A 13,632-nucleotide genomic window follows, 5' to 3' on the forward strand; every position below is an offset into this window, starting at 1 on the left:
TAGCCCAGGCTTATTCCTGTGGTACTACCTAGGGCCTCAAGGGAGTGAGCAGAAGTGGGTAAGGACTCTTGAGGTCCAAGTTTGGAACTGGCTGGACATCATTTCCACTTCATTTTATTGGTCAAAGCAAGTCACAAAACCAGCCTAGATTCAAGGAGTGGGGTAATTGATTCATGGAGGGGAATTATTGCAGCGCATTTTTGTTTGCAGTCTCCCATTCTAACTTTACAAGTTTGCGGTCATCTGGAACAGCATGTGGATTGAAGAAATAATGAAGTCGCACTTAGCACAGTGCTTGCCATTAGTCATGCTCGGGTAATGTTGAGTGAATAAAGAAAACTATCTTCTTAGGCTGAAGAGATAAAGTAAGAACAAGATGCATTTCATGTCCTCAAGAATCTCAGAGCCAACTGGGCATTGTGTCTGATGCCTATAATATCAGCAGTTTGGGAGGCCAAGGCAAGAGGATCACTTGAAGTCAGGAGTTCGAGACCTGGGCAACAAAGTGAGACCCCCATCTCTACAAAAAGTAAAACAAAAAGTAGCCAGACACAGTGCTGTGCCCCCTCTAGTCTCAGCTATTTGGGAGGCTGAGGTGGAAAGATTGCTTGAGGCAGGAGTTCGAGGCTACAGTGAGCTATAATGATGCCCTGGCCTCCAGCATGTGTGACAGAGCTAGACCCTATCTCTTAAAAAAAAACAAAAAACAAAAAAAACAATGAAGTCTCAGAGCCAAAAGGAGAAGACAGACTCGTAAACAGATTACTCTGTAACAGTCGTCAGTGCTGTGATAGGAGTTTGTATGGTGCTTTGCAGACACCAATAAGAGAAGGACTCCACTCATCCAGCCTGGGAGACAGTGTGCAGGGGAGCTAGAGGCAGTAAAGCATAGTGTTCGGGGCCTGGTTTCCTACCATGTTGCCCACGTTGGAATCTGGCTCCGATACTAATTATGTGACCTGGGTCAAGTCCCTTGACTTCTCTGTGCCTCAGTTCATTCATCTTTGATTTGTGGATCTTAAAAATAGTAGTGTCTACCTTATAGTGTTTACATGAATTTAATTAATTAATTATTACTATTATGATTGAGACATGGTCTCACTCTGTTGTCCAGGCTGGAGTGCAGTGGCACAATCATAGCTCACTGTAGCCTCAAACTCCTGGGCTCAAGGGATCTTCCCTCCTCAGCCTCCTGAGTAGCTGGGACTACAGGCATGTGCCACTATGCCTGGCTAATTTTTTTTTTTAGAGGTCTTGCTATGTTGGCCAGGCTGATCTTGAACTCCTGACTTCAAGCAGTTCTCCTGCCTCAGCCTCCCGAAGCACTGAGATTACAGACATAAGCCACCATGCCCAGGCTGCATGAGTTTTAAATTGATAAATATTTGAAAAACACTTATGACAGTGACTAACACATAGTAAGCATTACACGAGTGTTAGTTATTATTATTATTTTTTAATTACTATTGTTCAGGAATGAGTAGGTGTTAGCCAGATAGAGCCTGACAGAGGTTAGTGCGTTCTAAGTATCGGGGGTTTGGTGAAACGTTAGTCAGTTCTCTTCTCCTTCATACTGTAACCCCTGAGAAATGGACACAGGAGTCAGAGAGAGGTGAAAAGATCAGTTTTATGCTGGTAAAGGTGGATCTCAGCTTGGTCTCTCTGAAGTTGGTATGGTCTTCCTGCTCCTTTGCCCTATTAATAGACTGACTTACCTTTTGTTGGGGGCTAAATCCTGCACTGGTGAACTTATCACAGGACACAAGGAAAGGAGAAAATAGGCAGGCAGGTTTCTAGGGAGAGACCTTATTTGGGACAGTTCCCTCTTCCATCTTCCCACTTGGATAGTGAGAGATTGTTGAGAGAGGAAGCAATCTCTTAATATTGTTCTCTCCTGAATGGTGATCCCGTGGAAACAGAAGTGCAGTAGATTGTGTTATTGCATTTCAGATATTCATTGTCCTTCCCACTTTGCAGTGTAAGGAGTACACACTCTTGCCTCATTGGCCTTTGGCCCCCTAATGTGACTTGCCCTTGGCAATGCAATGGAACAGAGCTGACATACACCAGATCTGGTCAGAAGCTTGACATGTGCTCTTGTGGCTGGCTTGACCTCTTGAGCATCTGCCTCCATCATGAGATCAACGTGCCCCAGAGAGTGGCTTCTCTTCCAGTCCGGGTCCTCCAATTTGTAGACAAAAAGCTCACACTTGAACTGGAGCTAAACCCAGCTACACCCAGCAGAGCCACAGAAGACTGGTGAACCCACATTTGAGAAATAATTTCTTATCATAAACCCCTGAGATTTCGGACGTTGGTTGTTGCCACAGGAAAAGATAACTTCTAATGGCAAAGATTATTTTTAATGGCAAAAACTGCATTACTTTTGCACCAGCCTAATACTAAAGGTGAGTAATTGGCATGTTCCTTGATCGTTAAATGAGAAAAGGGCATGAACGAAGTCAGAGAGGCAAGGAGAGAAGGTGCAGGCTGTCAGGGCTGCTGGAGCATCACCATGGACTCGAAGATAGATGGAGAGTAGGCAGGGGACAGGCTAAGAAGGATGGGTCCCGCGGTCAAGGCCTGTGAACTTTAACACCAAAGAAATGGAAGACATTGAAGAGTTTTAAGCATGGAGGTGACTTGAATAAGATGTGAACTTTAACTCATCCAGGAGTTGTTGCAGTGCAATGCATTACTCACATATCTGTGGTGATGCTGGTGTAAACAAAGCACTGTGCTGCCAGTCATATAGCAGTCCGGCACATACAAGGATGCACAGTAGATAATGCTTAATAATGATAATAAATGATGATGTTATGGGTGCACGCATTTAGTATATTGTGCTTTTTGTTTTTATTTTAGAGTACATTCCTTCTACTTATAAAAAGAAGAAGTTAACTGTAAAACAGCTCCAGGGAGGTCATTCCAGAAGAAGGCACTGTTATCATAAGAGATGACTGCCCCATGTGTGTTATTACCACTGAAGTCCTTCCAGTGGGGCAAGATGTGGAGGTGGAAGGTGGTGATACTGATTATCCTGACTGTGTAGGACTAGATCAATGTGTGTGTTTGCATAGTTTTTAGCAAAAAAAGTTTAAAAAATAAAAATAAAAAATTAAAAAAATGGAAAAGCTTATAGAATAAGGGTATAAAGAAAGAAAATATTTATATACAGTTGCACAATGTTTGTATTTTAAGCTAAGTGTTATTACATGAGTCATAAAGTTGAAAATGTTAAAAAGTCTATAAAGTAAAAAGGTTACAGTAAGCTTTATTATCAAGGTTCATTGAAGAAAGAAAAACATTTTAAAAATAAATTTAGTGTAGCTTAAGTGTACAGTATTTCTAAAGTCTACAGTCATATCCAGTACTGTTGTCAACCTTCACCTTCACTCGCCACTCACTCAAAGTAACTTCCAGTTACATAGAACTTAGTTACATGTATAAGAGAACGTAATTACATATAAGGAAGGCTGGGAAATATAGTCTCTATTCTGGATGGCCATAATCTCTGTTAAAAATTGGGAGTTCTGCTACTACCAAAGAAAGGGAGAAGCAGATTAAATGGTGTGGCTAAGTGACTCACCCAAAGCAACTTCCAGTCCTGCTCCACTCATGGGAAGTGCCCGGTACAGGGGTACCATTTTCTAATCTTATATACTGTATTTTTACTATATCTTCTTTATGTTTAGATATATTTAGATAAAAGAATACTTCCCATTGTGTTACAATTGCCTACAGTATTCAGTACAGTTACGTGCTATACAGGTTTGTAATCTAGGAGCAATAGACTCTACACAAGCTTGTCAACTCATGGCCCACGGGCTGCATGTGGCCCAGGATGGCTTTGAACACCACCCAACAGAAATGTGTAAACTTTCTTAAAACATTATGAGATTTTGTTTTGCAATTTTTTTTTTTTTTTTTTGTAGCTCATCAACTATCGTTAGTGTTAGTGTATTGTATTTTATGTGTGGCCAAAGACAATTTTTCCTCCAATGTGGCCTAGAGAAGCTGAAAGATTGAACACCCCTGCTCTACCGTATAGCCTCGGTTTGGAGTAGCCAACACCATCTAGGTTTATGTAAGCATACTCTGATGTTCACACAAGGAAATTACCAAATGATGAATTTCCCAGAGTGTACCCCATCATTAGTTGATGCATGACTATAATTATAAAAGTTCCAGAGATACATTTGGGCTTTCTGAAAAGAAGTGAGATGGCGGAGACTCAACTCCTATTTCAAGTATTAGGTGGAACTTAGGGGACCTAGGCCAGACTGGAATTTAAGAGCTTGGTTTCCTAAATCCTGTCTTTCCCAGATGTGTCCATTGAAAAAGAAAAGAGAGGTGAGACCAGCTTTCCCCATTAAGCTGTGAAGTATGTCTACTGAGGGGAGAGCTGTGGACACAGAATGACAGAAGCTGAGCCTGTGGCTTGGTCCTGCCACTTGCTTGGCTTTACTGAGTCTCATGATATTATTTGCAACTCTGCTTGCAAGTGTAACAAACACCTATTTGAGCTAGGGAAGCTCAAAGTGGGGGATTTACTGTAAAAATATAGAGATGGTTTGCAGAATTTAAGGAAAGAGATGCAGCTGAACCTTTGGCTAAGACTGGGATCAGGGTTGTAAAAGCCATCGGGGACCATACAGCTTCTCTCTGCTCACCTGCTTCAATCTCTGTTTATAGACTGACTTTTTCTGTTTCTTGGTCCACAGCTCTGGAGCTTACATCACCTCTACTCAAGTCATCAGCTCAGACCAAACTAGAATCACTTAATCCTCATTGCAAATAGATGTAGAAAAAGGCCTCTGACCCATTTTGGGTTAATTGTTCACTCTGGTGGCCATCAGGTCAAGGTCGGGGGCACATATTTAATTAGGGGAGCTCATACTTACTGGTGAAGTGGGAGGGCAAGGGCACTGCTGTAGCCTGGGTAGTTATCCCAAATTTTATCTGTAAGGAATCTTAGAACACAAGTTCACTGGTTTAACAGAGACTTCAAATACAGTGGTTTAAATAGGAAGTATATTCCTCTTATAACAGTCCAGTGATAAGAAATGTAGGATTGAGAGATTAAAGCCACAATGCCAGCACACTGGGTTGTACTGATGGTGGAGTCTTACTTTGATGTCTACCATCCCTAGGCTTTCACCCTCATCTCTGATGTTCATTATGGTCCTCCATGGTTCTCCATCAGATTCACCTTCCAGGTAGCAACATAGGGGAAGGGGAAAAGAGAGGGAAGGCCATTCTCTTTAAGGGCATGACTCAGAAATTGGCCAGATCTTTTTGTTTATAATAGAACTTAGTTACATGTATAAGAGAACTTAGTTACATATAAGGAAGGTCTCTATCCTGGGTGGCCATAATCTCTGTTAAAAATTGGGAGTTCTGCTACTATCGAAGAAAGGGAGAAGCAGATTAAATGGTGTGGCTAAATGCTGCGGGCCAACTGAAAATCCTCCTGCAGTATAATATTTCCTACAAATTGTTCTGAGGATCAAATGACCTGGTTGGTGCAGGCGAAAATGGAAAGCACAATATAACTGTTCACCTCAGCCTCCCTCAGTTTTATGAGCCATAAAACCTTCTTATGAATAGTTTTCAGTCTAGTTTTAGAATTAAAAGCCTTATATTGGAGTTGGCAGGGCTTTGCCATTTGTTATTTGTGTGCCCTGGGGAGAGTAATTTCACCTTTCTGGTGTCAGTTTCCTCAATGATAAAATGGGGCTAACAATAGTGGCTACCTCAAGGGTGTTGGGAAGATTAAGACAACATACGCTGAGGACTTACTACTAATCTGGCGTATAGTTAGTGTTGAACATGTTATCATGATTTATGGTCCCACCTTGAGGTTAGAGCTCAGATTGCAACTGACTTTTGGCTTTTATCAGAAATCAAATCTCTGAGAACCCTTCTTGGTTGCCTCCCAGCAGCCGTCCTCCATCTTCCTTCTCTCCCTGCCTTTCGCTTCAGAGACTGAATGTGCCAGGTACTCAGCCTGCTTTGCAGCTAAGGGTAGCTAGGTGACGGGGTGTTTAGGGAGGCATTTCCATCTGTCATAAAAGGAGAGAAAGACACATGAAGGGAGCTACTCTTTTCTCCTGGCTGAGCCTCCACTTCATTCCTTCTTACTTCCTTCAAAAATAATAGTATGAGAGTCTGATATCTGGAACAAAGGCACCCATCTGTGATTATTGGGTCACAACCCAGTGGATTTTAGAAAGCTAAATGGTAGAGAAGAATAGAAAGAGCCTGGATCTTTGATGACTTTGTCAAGCTACTGAGCCAACCTTGGAACCATTAACCCCAGTCGTCTTGTGTGAGATAATAACATTTTCACTGTTTTTTTTTTTTTTTTTTTTTTTTTGTGACACAGTCTCACTCTGTCACCCAGGCTGGAGTGCAATGGCGTGATCTCAGCTCACTGCAACCTCTGCCTCCTGGGTTCAAGCGATTCTCTTGCCTCAGCCTCCCGAGCAGCTGGGATTACAGGCGTGTGCCACCATGCCCAGCTACTTTTTGTATTTTTAGTAGAGATGGGGTTTCACCATGTTGACCAGGCTGGCCTTGAACTTCTGACCTCAGGAGATGCACCTCAGCCTCCCAAAGTGCTTGGATTACAGGCGTGAGCCACCGCGCCTGGCACACTTTCATTGTTTAAGGCACTTTTACTTAGCTGTTTTGTTTCTTGTCGCTAAAAGGATTCTCATATAAATCCTCCCATTAGGAGAGGAAAATGCACTCTCACTAAAGCTGTTCAAAAGAATGTGTCACCCACTAAAAAGGCTGTTTCCCCAACAGGGTACAGCAAGTGCACCCCTTCTTAAGGTGACTTCCCTGAAATGGACACCATTCATTTTGTATGTATGCATTCTGATCTATTTATTTTTTAAAAAAACAGTCTCATTCCTTCATAGTTACAATTCTGGGCTTCCGCTCAGCTAAGTTCAATATTTACTTATGACCAGCAATACGAAGAACAGTAATAGTGCCAATGAAGAACAGTAATAGTGCCAATGAAGAACAGTAATAGTGCCAATGAAGCACAATAAAGAAGAGACCCCAACACTGCCTTCAAAGAGCTTGTAGTCTAGAGGGGAGAACAAATAGATAAATAGAGGATCCCAATACACAATGGAAAGAGCTATGATGCTATGGAAGGACAAAGAAGAGGAACTCAGCCATAAGGCAGGGGGGAAAGTGGGGAGCAAAACAAACCAGGAAAGGGAATATTTATTGAACACCTACTATGGGTGTGTTAAGTGTATGAGTATGTGATTTTTAACTAGAAGTCTCACTTCTGGCACTAATATATCAGCACAAGAGGTCTGTCTGTCTCCCAGCAAGGACCATCATCAGCATTTTAAGGTAGCCTAATTTACACATCCATACAAAATAGAATGACAGGTGGGGGGGAAATAGAGTCAGCAGGCACTAATTAACATATCTAAGATCAACATATTTGGCCTTGCTTATTCACATATAGCCAATCAGAGCAAGAGGGTGAACAGCAACACCGCAAAGAAACCAATCACAAAAGGGAGTTCCTCAGGACAAAGCCCAAGGACACTGAGGGCAGATGGCTAGATGGCAGGGACTGTGCTGTGCTTCCTCATTCCATTTTCCCACTTCCTAAGTAACTTGTGGAGCTCTTTGTCTAGAGACTCTGGGTCATGCTCTGATAAGAACTCTTCTCCTAGATCCAACCTGTGGTGAAGGCTGAGATGAAGGCTGAGGTGACACAGCATTCATTCCTACAGGTGAGTGATTCCTACGGGTACCTCCTTGGACATTCTGGCTTCCTAGTAATACCCAGGAGAACCATGATATCACATTCTTTGTGTCCAATTTACGGATGAACAATGTGAGTCCCAGCAGCCTATATTATCAATAGAAATTTGGAATTTGAGCCAAGAGATAAGGCCTTTTATCACAAAACAATCTATGTGTGTGCATTAATGGGAAGGTTTAGTCGAGACAGTTTAGATAATTTTATATTAGATGATTCTTTTATTATTAAATACTCCTAATTTTGTGTGTGTGTGTGTGTGTGTGTGTGTGTGTGTGTGTAATTTGAAAAGGCCTCCTCTGATGGGTTTCTATCTATGACAGAGCCAGTGGAGTGCACGAAGCATAGCTCACTGTAACCTTAGATCCCTGAAAGTTTGGTGGGTGCTCATAAATGGGAACTATGCCAGATGCTTCTGCTGAAGGAACAAGGATGGATTTGTGGAGTATGTCAGTGTCTTCTGCAGCTCTGTTGCCTGCAGGTTTCACTCAGGGGCCAGAGCCACAGTCGAGGCTGGACTCTACAAATTCAGGATAACACCTTCAGAGGACAAGGTCACTGACTCCTGGCCACACCGCCATATACCACTTATTTGCAAAGGTGATGGGAAGTTCCCATTTCATCTGCATTGACACTTGTCAAGCTCATGTGACTATGCCTCAAATTCCATAATTAGAATTTCATCCTTTCGGCTAAAGCCAAATAGGGAATCTGTGTCTTATTAAAGGACATTTCTACCTGGAGAGTGAGGTTTTATGCTTAATAGCCACAAATGTGATGTTCTCACATCCCCTCCTCTCCTTGGATGCCCTTGAAAGCTCAGTAATATAGGTTTCACGATTTTACCTGTTTACCTGATGAGCAAACAGAGGCCCAAACGGAAACCAAAATGTAAACCCTTGACTCGAATTCCAGATTTCTATGGATAATGTAGGCTGTTGGGACTCACATTGTTCATTTGTAAATTGGACACAAGAATGTGACATCATGGTTCTCCTGGGCGTTATCAGGAAGCCAGAATGAGGCACCCTGCTCTTTTGCTTGTCAGTTCCTCTGTTCATTCATTCATTCACATGCAGCAAGTGGTTCTTTGCAGTCTTTGTAGACAAACAGCTACCAAGATGCCTAAGCAGAACTTGCTGCCCCAACTCCCCTTTAACTGAGCCCTTATTATTTTCCAGATACCAGGCATATTTTAATACAATCTTCCCCAAATAACTATATTTGTTAGGCATTCTTTCCATCTTGTGGATGCAGAAACTGAGACCCAGAGAAGTTAAGCAAGTTACCTAAAGTCACACAGCTAGAAATGGTGGGAGCTGGAGTTTGACCCAGATCAGACTACAATAGCTTTCATTCTCCATATTACACAGCCTCTCTCACATTGGAATTTCTCTGTGCTTTATTCCCTTCAACTTTGGCTGGACTTACTTTAGATGGATGTAGCTGGATACTAAGGGGCTACACTGGATACTAAAATCTGAGCCAGCAGGTAGGCCGATGATCCAAGTATTTTGGTGAGAGCTACTGGGACTTTTAGGTAAAGGTGTTTATTTAAATTTTCTCTGGAAAATTGCTGTATCTGTGCTGTGGCCAGGTGTGGACCGAGTGGGTTGCTCACCGGCTCCTGCCTCAGCAGTGGGTCTTTGCTTCTTTTCTAGAACTGCCCTAGGGACTACTCATCCATTCTTTTTTTTTAAATTTATTTTTATTATTTTTCAAATTTTTTTTGAGAGGGAGTCTCGGCTGTGTCTCCCAGGCTAGGCTGGAGTGCAATGGCACAATCTCAGCTCACTGCAACTTACACCTCCTGGGTTCAAGTGATTCTCATGACTCAGCCTCCCAAGTAGCTGGGATTACAGGCACAAGCCACCACGCCTGGCTAATTTTTTATATTTTTGGTAGAGATGGTGTTTCACCAAATTGGCCAGGCTGCTCTCGAAGTCCTGACCTCAAGTGATCCACCAGCCTCGGCCTCCCACAAGTGCTGGGATTACAGGAGTGAGTCACCCCGCCTGGCCTCTCATTCACTCTGTCAGTACAGAGATTGGTCCCTATGGCCAGAGTCCACTCATCACCTGCTGTCTGTCTGCTATGAGTGGCTGGTACCACCTCTGAAGAGATCGCCAGCTGGTAACATGAGAAGCCAGGGGTGAGAGCGAAGTGCAAGGCTGGAGGGGACTGCTGGATAGCAATCCCCCAAGGACACATTAATTTCCCTAAATGCCCTTCCAGCATAATGAAGGTGCAGAGAATCCAATCAGTTGCCCTTTTGAAAGAACAGTGAGGCAGCTGCTCTTTTTGAAAAAGCAGGACTCCAAGCTGAAGCCACGCTGGATTTCTTTGTCCTGTCCTTTCTCTGGCTCACAAATATTCTACCTTGGAGGCTGAAAACTCATGGCATTCAGTTTCATTTTAAAAAGGCGATCGGGACCCTGAAACGAAGTATCTACAAATTATTTCATAAGTGGCTTTCACAAACATGCTCTTTTTTTTTTTTCATTTTGATGATGTCTCTACGTAGGAGGGTATCATTATCTCCATTTTCTAGATGGGGAAACTAAGGCCAGGAGAGGTTGTGTGATGTGATGGGAAATGTTGGGAAATTGAGACTATAAGCTGGCTCCAGTCTGATAAATAACAATAGACACAACATGTAGAGCCCTTTGCAGCTGACAGAGTATTTGCATGTTTAAACTTTTTAATCCATCCATCCAACAAACCCAGGAGGACATGTGATTATTATCCCTGGTCTTACAGGTCAGTCAGTGACAGGCCTGGCCTTCTAACTCCTTCCCATTCTTCTGATCTCTTTCCATTGTATCACTTCTTCTTGGGTTCCTTGACTTCTTTGAGCCTTTATTCTAGGAGCTGGTATCTTTTTCTGTAGACAGCCAGATAGTAGATATTTTAGGCTTTGATGGCCATATGATCTCTGTTGAAACTACTCAATTCTGCCCTTCTAGTTCAAAAGCAGCCATAGATGTACATAAAGAAATGGATGTTACTGTGTTCAAATAAATCTCCATTTATGGCCCTGAAATCTGAATTTCATATAATTTTCATGAATCATGAAATATTATTCTTATTTGATTTTCAAAAGCAACTCAAAAGTGTGAAAACCATTCTTAGATTACGTATGGCATAAAAACAGGCAGGGGGCCATAGCATGCTGGCCCTTGCCCTATCTTCGTCTGTAACATTGGGAAGTAGTAATACCTCCGCCTTAGACTCACATGGATTAAATAAGATCACAACAGTAACGTGTTTTGCACAGGATCCACCATTGCCCTTCTACCAGATGATGAGAGCATGAACGTCTCTGGGTTTCAGTTCTCTTATCTATTAGAAGGGAAGTGTTGGCTACTTCTAGCTCTGAGTCTATACATTTTTGCCAAATTACCTTTTGCTAAAGAGCTTCAACCGCCTTCCTTCTCCCTGCCCTGAGGACATCCATGCCTCCTGGTTTCCGTCTCTTCAGAATTTCTCCACCCCATTTTCATTTGGCCAACTTCTCTTTCTTGGCCCTAGTCGTTATTTTGTACCTTGGCTTGCACTGAAGCGAGTGAACTAGATTTCTTCTCCATTTCTTGGAGAAGTTTTCAGTGGGCAGACCCAGCCACTTGGTGGAGCTGTGGGAAGATGTTTTCCCTTATAAAGGTACCTGATGCTTCCCCTGGAGAACTTCAGGTTTAAAGATGGGGATGCTGGAAATGGTGCTTCTGGGGAAAAGAGGTGTTGTTCATACCTGTGTGCATGTTTCCAGCATCTGTCCACATCCAGTTCATTTGGGCAGTCAGGGTTTTGAGTTCAGATGTTTCAAGAGTCCCGAGTCGGGCATCTGTATGGGAGAGGCTAGGGACAGATAGATCCTAGATCTGGCGAGGTGCTCAATCCAAATTCTTGGAAGTTTCCCAGTTGTCCCTGGTTCTGTCATAGAGGAAATCAGTCTCCCGCCTCACCATGCAAAACATGCAATTTCTTTTTGGAGCCATTAGATATACAATCAAATAGACTTTATCTCTCAAGGAGCTTTTTGTGACTTTTATATAACAACTGTTGGTGAGATGTGATTTCTTCCCCCTTTCTTGGAGAAGTTTTTGTTGCTTAGATATTAGCTACTGTGTAGCCAAATTACCTGAGTTTGTAAGTTGTGAGACCACAGGGTAGTCTCTCGATCTCTTAGCATATCCCATGAAAAATGGGGGAAATAAAAATATCTAATCCTAAGTAAAGTATCATTTTGAGAATTAAAAAAGACCACTTGTGGGAAAGTGTTTTGTAAACTGTAAAGCATCATGCTGATGGGAGGTATTAGAAACTCCTTGAGGGCAGAGGACTAGTAATAAATGTATTACTCTTTGTCTGCAGAATGACTGCACCATCATAGATGCTCAATTAACATCTGTTGAATGAATGAGTGAACAGGTGAATTAAGACCATCATGAAGGGGTTGGCAGACTGGAAATGTGCCTATTAAATTAAGGGTTTCAAAGGATGAGACTGGGAGGAGCAGGAGAAGCAGGCCCTTGAGAGGAATCTAGGGCATGTGGCTTGTCTGCCAGGAAGGCAGCTAATGCATCACTTGCCAGTTAGCCAGCTGCTGGGCAGGCTGGCTCCACTGGGCAAGCTGCCAGGCCCCAGGCCATTTAAGGCTTGTGTGAGTGTCCCAGAGCAGGTAGGCCGGGAGCTTCTGTCGTCACGGGCGGGCTGGTGACCCGCCTGGAATGCCTTCCCTCTCGTGCCTGCTTTTAGAACCTTAGTCCCTGGTGACAGTAAACAGAACGGACGTAGGGCCTGACACTGAGCCACCCTGGGTCTTGGCAGGGTGGGTCTGATAGACCTGTTTCCCAGACTTAAAAGAATACACAGAAACACAGCACAGATAAATGTAGGCAGTTATATAGGAAATATTGGTCCCATGGCTATTTTTTCCTGACCTAGTTTTTTTATTTGTTTGTTTAAGACATAATTACTTGAGAAATGGTAATTGTTTTACATGCTTGCTATAGACCTGATAGAATAAATCTAATAATAATATTATTTAAACAATAATAATAGCAGCTACTATTTTGTCTGTGTTTACCACATGCCTATGTAGTACTATGTTAAACACTTCGTAGACATTTTCGTAGTTCTACAAGGTAAGCATTAACTCTGTAGGATTGTATCCTGTCAATCCTACGAACTAAGTATTATGACTCTACCTATTTTACGTATGGAGGGTTTGAGGTTCAGTTACTTCCTGGGGTCACAGAGCTGAATGGTGGAAGAGCTGCTAGAACTCAAACCATTCATCCACCCATTCATTCATTACATAATGATGGAGCACCTACTAGATAGCAGGTACTAGGGATTCATGTGTGAATAATACCAATGAAAACTCCTGCTATGTGGGGACAAACACAACAAATAAGGAAATGTTATAATGTATTACATGGTGGTAAATGCAATGGTGAAGAATAAAGCATCCAGGGAAGGAAAGCAGTGCCAGTAGCGGAATGGGAGGTGGAGAAGGTGGCCTGCAAAGGTAGACAGGATGGTCAGGAAAGGCCCCATGGAGAGGGTGACATCTGAGCAGAGTCGAAGGTACTGGGTTGCTGAACTGTGTGGATCGGAAAGTAGAATTTTGGTTTGTATGAACTTTGTCCAATGTGGCAAACAGGCAAATTGGAGTCCAAGGAAGATTTCTGTGAATTCACTTTTTTTCTTAAGTTCATTCTCACTTTCTTTTCTGGGTTATGCATTTCCCGAATAGGAAATTGAATGGCAAACTAGGGAGAAAGTAAAGGTATCAAATCAATTCATCCATCCATCCATCCATCCATCTA

Source organism: Macaca nemestrina, chromosome 10, assembly GCF_043159975.1.
Source record: "Macaca nemestrina isolate mMacNem1 chromosome 10, mMacNem.hap1, whole genome shotgun sequence".
In the NCBI taxonomy this organism is placed as follows: Eukaryota; Metazoa; Chordata; class Mammalia; order Primates; family Cercopithecidae; genus Macaca; species Macaca nemestrina.